The sequence below is a fragment of the Sapajus apella genome, unplaced genomic scaffold (genome assembly GCF_009761245.1).
Source record: "Sapajus apella isolate SASKATOON/1434 unplaced genomic scaffold, GSC_monkey_1.0 scaffold14, whole genome shotgun sequence".
Lineage (NCBI taxonomy): Eukaryota > Metazoa > Chordata > Mammalia > Primates > Cebidae > Sapajus > Sapajus apella.
In genome coordinates this window covers 34,565,005-34,576,633 of record NW_022436954.1, presented here as the reverse complement: position 1 = coordinate 34,576,633, position 11,629 = coordinate 34,565,005, and positions in this window count along the sequence as shown.

Genomic DNA, 11,629 nt, shown 5'->3' with positions numbered 1-11,629 from the left:
TCTCACATATTTCTTATTAAATTTATTTCTATGTATTTCATCTGTTGTTGCTATTATAAATGACATATTTTCTGCTATAATATAAATGTTTTCTGAAGGAAGTCTTTTGGGACTACTGCTCTATGGGACCACTTTGGGAAATTCTACTTGACTTGGTGCATCCCCTGTACTCTAAATAATATGTGTCCTAGGAGAGGAAATGACATTTCCACAGAGCAGTCAGAGACCCTATAAGAAAGGGAGAAGGAAGGCTCCCCTTTTGCCTTTGGAAGAATTGGGTCACTTTGATCCCATTCTGCATTATATAGAAGCACTTGTAGAATATCTAAACTTGAAGATTGTTAAAAGATCAAACCATTAAATCATCTAATGTGGAGGATGAGAAAACAGATGACCAGAGAGAGAAAATGACCTACTGAGGTTGGGCAGAGTCTAGGTTCTGGCCCATGTGACGGATGTCCAGGGTTTCCTGCAGCAGAGCTTCCTAGCCGGTAGCAATAGGAAACACCCTCCTATTCTGTCCCAAATTTCCATCTTGTCATGTGCCAGACACTATGTCATCTACAGCACATACACTGGTCTTTTTGACACTATACATTCCCATCCCCTAACCTTTCGTGATATTGGCTAACCTGCCTTCCTATATCAGCAGAACCTGTATTTCTTTCTTAGACCCTGACAAATGTTAGGTCAATTTGTCAGTGCACTTGTATTCACATTTTGGTTGTCTAGGTGTGTGAACCCTGGCGAAGATGCAATAGGAACCTGAAATGAGCTCATTTCCCTAAAGGGCTTCAGAAAATTTGGAGTTACTGCTCTAGTTGAATAGGAACAGGATATAGATTTCTACCTTATTCTGCCTCATCTTTAATCCACTAGCCCTTCCCATCTCACAGAATAGAAATTTACAGGGGAATTTCCTTAAATCTGACTTAGAGCTATTGATAATTCTTCAATTCTTCTCAGATTTTTCATGATAATCTCCTTCCCTTTCTACTCCCGATATCTTAGTTAATTAGCAGTTTACCACAGTTTACCATAAAGGTCACTTAGTGATAATAGTCACACCAATAAGCTTTTTCCACATGACCTGATAGAAGAGGCATTGATTTGGGGAGTCAAGAGGCCTTGACTGAAGTTTTGCTCTGATGTGTACTAGTTGCATAACCCGAAGACAGTCACCTAAACTCTCAGGGCTGTTTCCTCCTCTATAAAATGGGGATATAATATTAGGTTAGAAAATATGAAAATCCTATTTTTGCAGGTCAAAGATAATCTAATATCAGCAGCTTCTATGGTTCACACTAATGGTGCCTGCCCTATTCACTGCAGATAGAATCGTGAGGAGTAAAGGAAACAGTGAGCATGAGGGATATCTTTGAGAAGCTTCCAATATTTTACATGTGTAATGGATTATCATTTCTCTCTTTTCCAGGGTACTTGTCATTTAAAAGTAGGCACTTAACAAGTCAAAGAAAACGATTCTTAATGGTAGAATTTCAAATAGACTTAAATATTCATATACCTTGTGTAGTAAACTGAATAATGGCCTCTAAAGTGTGTCTATATCCTGATCCACAAAGCCTGTGAATGTTATTTTATATGGCAAAAAAGGCTTGTCCATATTAGGGATAATCTTGGACTAGCTGGGTTGGCTTGATACAATCACAGCAGACCTTATAAGAGAGATGCAAGGGAGTCAGAGTGACAGGAGATGATGATGTGATGATGGAAGCAGGGATTGGACTGATGCACTTTGAAGATTAAGGAAGGGACCACAAGCCAAGGAACACAGGCAGCCTCTAGACACTGAAAAAGGCGAAGAAATAGATATTCTGTTGATTCGTTCCTCTATAATCAACAGAGCGAACCAGCCCTGCCAACATACTGATTTTAGCCGTGTAAAACTCATTTCTGACTTCTGACCTCCAGAATTATAAAGGAATAAATTTTTGTTATATTAAGCCACTATGTTTGTGGTTGTTACAGCAGCCATAGGAAACTAATATGCCCTATGACCTAGCAATACCTAAGATAAACTTTTTCAGATCTATGCCAGGACACATAGAGTAACATTGACAGAAGCACTGGCCACAATAGAAAAAAATGAAAAAAACTCAAAATCCATCAGTGAATGAATGAGTGAACTCTAATGAAATTACTTGGCAGTGGAAATATATTAACTACAGGAATTTTTAAAAATTTGGATAAATCTTAGCAATATACTTTTTATGTTTATTTTTGTTTTACTTTGAAACCATCTCAAACTTACAGAAATGTTACAAGTAGAGTTCAAACGCCTTTTTTTTCTCTGAACCATTTGAGAATAAGTTGCCAATCTGCTGTTCCATCAGCCATGTATACTTTAGGATATATTTTCTACATAGAAGGGCATTCTCTAACATAACCACAATACAACCATCAAAATCAGGAAACTGCTTTAATATTCAAGCACTACATAATTCTCAAACTTCATTTAAGTTTTGTCAGTTGTTCCAAGTTTCAGAATTCACCTTGCATTTGCTTTTCGTGTCCTTTTAGTCTCCTTCATTTGGAGAAGTTCTTCAATTTTTCTTTGACTTTCATGAGCTTTACATTTTTTGAAGATTACACAAAAGTTATTTCATAGACTGTCGCTCAATGTGGGACACTGGTCTGATGAGTCTCATGATTAGCTTCAGGTTATGTATTTTTGGCAAGGATATCCCAGAAGCGATGCTGTGTTCTTTTCATTGCATCCTATCAAGCACATGATTTTGGTTTGTCCCATTACTGATGAGGTTCACTTTGATCCCGTGATTAAAATGGTATCTGCCAGACTTCTCTACTGTGAAGTTACCCTTTTCCCCTTTAGCAATATGATTTTAAGTAAAAATAGTAAGTCCAGAGATTATAACCCTTTTATAAAGTTAAAAATAAATTTTCTAAAAAAATGCTTATTAGGAAAAAATATAGATGAGATAAAACCACGTCAAAAAGCAAAGGAATGACAAACACAGATTTCAGGTTGGTAACTATGTCACCTGGAAGGGGGTGGGGAGAAGGAAGAAGGAATGCATGAGTATATGCAAGTTTTTGCAAAGTTCCTGGTTGCAGTTTCGGGTGGTGAATTCATATATTGTTAAAAAATTGACAAGGCAAGAAATAAAAGAAGGCCATGCTTGGACCAATTACAAGAGTGACTTGAGAACCGTGGATTGTGAGTAATTTAATTCTATGTACTTAAGGTCTAATTTCAAAAAACTGAACAGATATTTGATAGATGGGTAGTACAGAGATACTGGAGAGTGAACGAGAATAACTTCTAAAATCATTCCAATAACCACTGTCTCCCACCCCAACCACAGTGATAGAATTTATGCTTCTATGAAGGTTGCCAGTATTCCATACTTTTCTACTTTCTCAGTCATGGCTGACTGGTTTGAGCCCAGAGAGCAACTGTACAGAGTCAACAAAGACACTAAAGCTTAGAGCATTTTCATAATAAAATATAGGAAAATTTATCTCCTTCCTGGAGCAATTTTGTATCCCCAAAACATTTGCATTTTTCCAACTTCATTTCCCTCTTGCAAAAACATATGTGAACTTCCCAGGCCTCTACCTCTTCCAGTCCTTGGCTCTTGCATGCATGGGCTTAGCACAGTTGACACAGATAGATCTTTATTAGAAAGTCCTGGGTTCTAATCCCAGTTGCGTCTATAATTGCTGAGTGACCCAAGGCAAATTATTTTCCTTCCATGGACCTAAATTTATTCACCTGGGATTATACACCCTCTTCTTTGCCCCACACATTCTGGCTTAGTAGATCCAGGTACAGCCTAAACAGGTGTACTTTGAAAAAGTTACTCAAGCAAGAATCATTGCACTTGTTGACCTCTATATCTCATTCACACACCAAGGTTCTTACTCTAATGCTTTAATGCTTTTGTTTCCTGGGAGTTTCACTCTGTGGTGGATATTCACTGGGCTGGGTCTTTCTCTGGGAAATGACCATGCTCCACAGAGATAGGAAGCCAAATTTTTGCCAGGCAATCTCACCCTTAGTTGTAGCCAATTTGTCTGGGCGTTGTCACCTGACTCAAACTAGGCCAATTATAGTCACTTTCCTGGAAATTTGGAAGTGGGATAAAGAAATTCCAGTCTCACTCTAGTCATTCCCATGAGTCTCAAGGGAGATTTCTGCATTGTAAGACTGAGTAACAGAGAAAAGTTTCAGAAAAACATTGATTTACTAAAAGAAAAGGGGATGGGAAATGAGAAGTGCATGCTGAGTTCTCAACTGTTTTTGATTCCTTGGTTCCATTCCCTATAGATGTCTGACTTTCTTACTACCTTTGGATACATGAGATGATGAGACAATAAAGTCTTCTTTATTTTGCTTACGTTGCCTCCTTAGAGATAATTTGCCTAGTGCATGGTCTCTCCTGTCCACTCCCTAGCTTAGCTTTTATCCTGGACTGGAAGAATTTCAGTTAGCCTAATGAACTATAAAGACTTAATAGCCGTAGGTAGAAAACAAACAGCTGACCTGGGGGATGAGGGCAGGGAAATCAGAGGGACGTAAAAGTAAATGAAAGTCCTTAGCTTGTCAGGGGTATGTAGAAATGTATTTATTTTACACATTAGAAATGTATATTTGAATTGGTATGGTAAAATGTTTAAGATAACCACTGGAAAGAGGGACATAAAATGTGTATCTTTCAAATAAGTATAGTAAAACAAAATGAAAAGAGACAGTTTTAGGTCTTTTGATAGTATATATCTCTCTGTTAGAGAAATTAAAACCAAAATGGGAAGTCTCCTTCAATGAAAAGAGCAGTGATGTTAAATCAATAACAAGAATGACACGTTTGCCCTACCAAAGTTACAAGCAAAAACCAAACAAGCCCAAATGTTAATGCCTAATATTGCCTAGAGTATGGAGAAATGAACCCCTGGTGTGTATATATATTGTTACAATATTTCTTGAAGGGAAATTTGACATTTACCAAAAGCCATGATTTATATAATGTACTTTAACTTTTAACCTCAAAATTCCACTTTTAAGAATGTATCCTAAGGAAATAATTAAGAATATAATTTAAAGTATTCATTCTAGCATGAATAATATTAAAATAATCTAAATGTTCCAAATTATAATATTGTTACAATAAATCATGCTACTTTCATACTTCAGAATTATATGTAGTCATTATCCATTATAACATAAGTTAGTATTTTACTAGCATCAAATACAAAGACATTCACAATAGTGTATGTAAGAAATAGCAAAATGCAAAGCGAGTGTACTGAGCTGTTATACATTAATATATATCTCTATAGACATAGAAAAAAATGTTGGGAAGGGTTCATACCATGGTATTATGTTTTTCTTTCAGTAATAAGCTTTGTATTAGTCTGTTCTCACACTGCTATGAAGAAATATCCGACACTGGGTAATTTATAAAGAAAAGAGGTTTAACTGACTCACAGTTCCACATGGCTGGGGAGGCCTCAGGAAAATTATAATCATAGCAGAAGGCACCTCTTAACAGGGTGGCAGGAGAGAGGATGAGTGCCAAGTGAAGGGGGAAGCCCCTTATAAAACCGTCGATCTCATGAGAACTCACTATTACAATGAGAACAACGTGGGGAAAACGGTCTCCATGATTCAATTATCTCCACCTGGTCCTGCCTTTGGCATGTGGGGATTATTATAATTCAAGGTGAGATTTGGGTGGAGACACAGAGCCAAGCCATATCAAGCTTGAAGTTTATTTTCTCCTTTTTGATTTTGTTAGACAGTAGCACCTTTGATGATAATAATATCTTTTCCAGTAGTGACTTACAGTTGACCCAGAGCTTTCATACTCACGATGCCATTTGAGCTTAACACCCCAGGGAGTTCAACAGGGAAAATACTATCACCATCTGCTCTCATGAGAAAATGGACAGAGTTAGTAAGGAGCAAAACTGACATTAATCCCCAGATCTTCTTTCTCTAGGGCCAGTACTCTTCCCACTGCCCCATGAGAGAATAGCACAATAGTAGTGCCTAAACACTCAACAGGTTACGCAAATTGAAACATCAATAAGATGTAGTATGACACATTTAAGTACATATGAGTCTGTGGGCATAATGGGAAAGAATGCTAACTAAGAACAAAATAAAACCACAATGCATATGCATAGGAGTTGTAGCTATATATAAAAAGTATGGATACACACATATATATGTTGGGGAGGTCATAATCATCTTGTAAATATATTTATAGGAATACTAAGAGAGTTTGACATTTTCTGTGTAAAATTTTGGAAATACGTTACTTTCAAAGTGGGCAGTGTAAGTAGAACTAAGTTTTGCCAAACACACGGGCAAGTCGGAGGATAAGAAATCGGATACAATTAAATACAAGGAAGGGTAAGGGATTGAAATGAAGTAGGGTGACCAATTATTCTGCTTTGCCCTGAACAGAGTGGTTTTCTGCCACCAGGGATTTCAATGCTAAAACTGAGCAAAATGGGACAAGTTGGTTCCCCTACTATGCAGGAGAAGTGGGAAGAGGTTGAGGCAGGGTTCAAAAATTCAGAAAGCCAGCAAAAACAGAGTGAGCCGGACTGAAACCTGGAGAGAGCCTGTGCTCTTCTTTTAACCTTATTTGAGGAGGCAAAGATTTGCTGGCTGCTGCTAAAGGGAGAGAGCACTATTTCATAGCTGGACTCCAGACTTCATTTACAGTAGAGCGCAGCAGTTGAAAGCTGTTGAATTAGGCATCTGATGCCCTGGGTTACAACTTGACTCTACCTGCTGTCTGGCTAACTGACCTGGGGCAAGTTCCCTGACCTCCCTTTACTTAAATGTCCTCATCTTTAAAATGGAAATAATCATAATCCCACTGTATAAAGCTATAATGAGCACTGAATGAGATAATGCTTATATGTATAATGCCTGACACATATCAGCTCCCAAAATATTAACTGTTATTATTAATACAATCACTCCTAACCTGGAAGCAACAATAGGCTCAATGGAGTCTGTGGTCATTTGCATTTACTATGTAGGCACTAAAGTCATTTAATACTGGAAATGGCCTTCTAATTGATGCAGCCAACAAACATATGAAAAAAAGCTCAACATCACTGATCACTAGAGAAATGCAAATCAAAACCACAATAATGAGATAACATCTCATATCAGTTAGAATGGTGATTATTAAAACAACAAGAAACACCAGATGCTGGCGAGGCTGTGGAGAAATAGGAACACTTTTACACTGTTGGTGGGAAAGTAAATTAGTTCAACCACTGTGGAAGATAGTGTGGCGATTCCTTAAAGACCTAGAACCAGAAATACCATTTGACCCAGCAATCCCATTACTGGGTATATACCCAAAGGAATATAAATTATTCTATTATAAAGATAAATGTATATGTATGTTCATTGCAGCACTATTTGCAATGACAAAGATATGGAATCAACCCAAATGCCCATCAGTGATAGATTGGAAAAAGAAAATGTGGTACATATATACCACGGAATACTATATAACCATAAAAAAAATGAGATCATGTCCTTTGCAGGGACATGGATGGAGCTGGAAGCCATTATTCTCAGCAAACTAACAAAGGAACAGAAAACCAAACAAACACCACATGTTCTCACTTATAAGTGGGAACTGAACAATGTGAACACATGGACACAGGGAGGGGAACAATGCACATTAGGGCCTGTCAGTAGGGTAGGGGAAGAAGGGAGGAGGGAGAGCATCAGGAAAATTAGCTAATGCATGCTGGGCTTAATACCTAGGTGATGGGTTGATAAGTGCAGCAAATCCGTGGCACACATTTACCTATGTAACAAACGTGCATATCCTGCACATGTACCCTGGAACTTAAAAGAATGAAAAAAAAAAAAGCAGCCGGGTGTGGTGGTTCATGCCTATAATCCCAGCAGTTTGGGAGGCCGAGGCGGGTGGATCACGAGATCAAGAGATCGAGACCATCCTGGTCAACATGGTGAAACCCCTTCTCTACTAAAAATACAAAAATTAGCTGGGCATGGTGGCACACACCTGTAGTCCCAGCAACTCGGGAGGCTGAGGCAGGAGAATTGCTTAAACCCAGGAGGTGGAGGTTGCAATAAGCCGAGATCATGCCATTACACTCCAGTGTGGGTAACAAGAGCGAAACTCCATCTCAAAAAAAAAGCTAAAGAAACTTGTAGGAGGAAGATCCAAGATGGCTGTTTAGGAACAGCTCAGAGTTGCAGCTCCCAGTGAAAGTGCAGAGGGTGAGTGGGTGCCACATTTTTATTGCCCACGGACCAGGAGATTCCCAGGAGGAGAGGCCCCACAGGTCACCAGCATGGCTGTTTTGGCCAGCGCAGTTCTTTTGGTCGGCTGGCTGTTTTGTAGGCACCCCAGCCAGCGGTTCTCTGCACAAAATACACTGTTCTGGGTGCCCTTCTGGCTGGCGATTGGACCTGGGAAGTTGCCCATTCATCTGATTAAAGAGGGGACTGAACAGGGAGCCAGGCCAGGAGAGTCCTAGACAAAAAAAGTGCCACAAATCTCAGCGCTGCTGTTTAAGCTGGCGCAGTGAGTTGCTGCACAGGAAATCACACAGATCCCAGTGCCCTTTCAACAGGCAACAGGGATAGAGGCAACTGTTCAACTAAAAAAGAAAAAAAGGCTCTGAGGCAGGGAGCCAGGTGATCAGGCTCAGCTGGTCCCACCCCCAAAAAGGAACAGTAATCAGAAATGCTCTGGATTGAGAGTTTCACAGCAAGTGCAGCTGAACCCGTGACGGTCCAGCTCTGTGGGGGAGGGGCATCAGCTATTACCGGGCACTTTACCACTACGGAGGTAGTCCACCATTGCTGAGGCAGCCTGCAGTTGCCAAGGCAACCTGCCATTGCTGAGGCTGCCTGCCATTGCCAAGGCAACCTGCCATTACAGAGAGAGTCAGCCAATACAGAGGCGGGCCACTATTGCCGAGGCAGTTCTAACTACACCCATATAAACAAGACTGCAGGGAAGTTCACATGGCAGCTGGGCGGAGCCCACAGCAGCTCAGCAAAGCCTCCGCAGGCAGACAGTGGCCAGGCTGTTTCCTTGCTGGGCAGGGCAGCCCTGAAAAAAAAAAAAAGGCAGCACCACAACGGAAACTCATAAATAAAGCCCTAACTACCTGGGACAGAGCACCTGGGAACAAAAAGCAGTTTATGAGTTCTGCTCCAGCTGACCTAAACGTACCTGCCCAGCAGCCCTGAATGAACAACGGAGCTCACAGCTCAGCACTTGAGCTCCTATAAAGGACAGATTGTCTCCTCAAGCAGCTCCCTGACTCCTATATAGCCAAAGAGTCACCTCATAAAGGAGAGATCAGGCTGACATTTGGCGGGTAGTCTTCTGGGACAAAGACAGCCGAAGAAGAAACTGGTAGCAACCCTTACTGTTCTGCAGCTGCTGCAGGTGATCCCCAGGCAAGCAGGGCCTAGAGTGGACCTCAGCAGTCCTACAGCAGAGGGGCCAGACTGTTAGAAGGAAAACTAAGAAACAGAAATAACTTCATCATCAACAAACAGAACGTCCACTCAGAGACCCAATCTGAAAGTCAGCAACTACAAAGACGACAGGTAGATAAATCCATAAAGATGGGAAGAAACCAGCGCAAAAAAGAAGAAAACACCTGAAACCAGAACACCTCTCCCCCTACAAGGGATCACAACTCCTCACCAGCAAGGGAACAAGGTTGGATGGAGAACGAGTGTGATGAAATGACAGAATCGGACTTCAGAAGGTGGGTAGTAAGAAACTTCTGTGAACTAAAAGAACATGTTCTAACCCAATGCAAAGAAACTAAGAACCTTGAAAAAAGATTTGATGATATGCTAACGAGAATGGACAAATTAGAAAAGAATATAAGTAAATTGATGGAGCTGAAAAACACATGAGAACTTCGCGAAGCATGCACAAGTTTCAACAGTCGAATTGACCAAGCAGAAGAAAGGATATCAGAGGTCAAAGATCAACTCAATGAAATAAAATGAGAAGGCAAGAATAGAGAAAAAAGGCTAAAAAGGAATGAACAAAGTCTCCAAGAAATGTGGGACTATGTGAAAAGACCTAATCTATGTTTCATAGGTGTACCTGAATGTGACAGAGAGAATGAAACCAAGCTGGAAAACAGTCTTCAGGATATTATCCAGGAAAACTTCCCCAACCTAGCAAGGCAGGCAAATATTCAAGTCCAGGAAATACCTAGAACACCACAAAGATATTCCTCATGAAGAGCAACCCCAAGGCACATAATCGTCAGATTCACCAGGGTTGAAATGAAGGAGAAAATACTAAGGGCAGCCAGAGAGAAAAGTCGGGTTACCCACAAAGGGAAGCCCATCAGACTAACAGCAGATCTCTCAGCAGAAACCCTACAAGCCAGAAGAGAGTGGGGGCCAATATTTAACATCCTTAAAGAAAAGAACTTTCAACCCAGAATCTCATATCCAGCCAAACTAAGCTTCATAAGTGAAGGAAAAATAAAATCCTTTGTGAACAAGCAAGTACTCAGAGATTTCATCACCACCAGGCCTGCTTTACAAGAGCTCCTGAAAGAGGCTTTACACATATAAAGGAACAACCAGTACCAGCCACTCCAAAAACATGCCAAATGATAAAGAGAATCAACACAATGAAGAATCTGCATCAATTAATGGGCAAAACAGCCAGCTACCACTAAAATGGCAGTATCAAATTCACACATAACAGTATTAACCCTAAATGTAAATGGACTAAATGCTCCAACCAAAAGACACAGACTGGCAAATTGGATAAAAAGCCAAAACCCATCGGTGTGCTGTATCCAGGAAACCCATCTCACATGCAAGGATGCACAAAGGCACAAAATAAAGGGATGGAGGAAGATTTACCAAGCAAATGGAGAGCAAAAAAAAAAAAGCAGGAGTTGCAATTCTCATCTCTGATAAAATAGACTTTAAAGCAACAAAGATTAAAAGAGACAAAGAAGGACATTACATAATTGTAAAAGAATCAATGCAACAAGAAGAGCTAATGATCCTAAATATATATGCACCCACTACAGGAGCACCCAGATACATAAGGCAAGTTCTTAATGACTTACAAAGAGAATTAGACTCCCACACAATTACAGTGGGAGACTTTAACACCCCATTGTCAATATTAGACAGATCAACCAGACATAAAATTAACAAAGATATCCAGGACTTGAACTCAGACCTGGACCAAGCAAACCTAATAGACATTTACAGAACTCTCCACCCCAAATCCACAGAATATACGTTCTTCTCAGCACCACATCACACCTACTCTAAAATTGACCACATAATTGGGAGTAAATCACTCCTCAGCAAATGCAAAAGAACGGAAATCATAACAGTCTCTCAGACCACAGTGCAATCAAGCTAGAACTCAGGATTCGACAACTAACTCAGAACCGCATAGCTTCATGGAAACTGAACAACTTGCTCTTTAATGTTGCCTGGATAAACAATGAAGTGAAAGCAGAAATAAAGATGTTCTTTGAAACCAATGAGAATGAAGACACAACCTACCAGAATCTCTGGGACACATTTAAAGCAGTCTCTAGAGGAAAGTATATAGCAATAAGT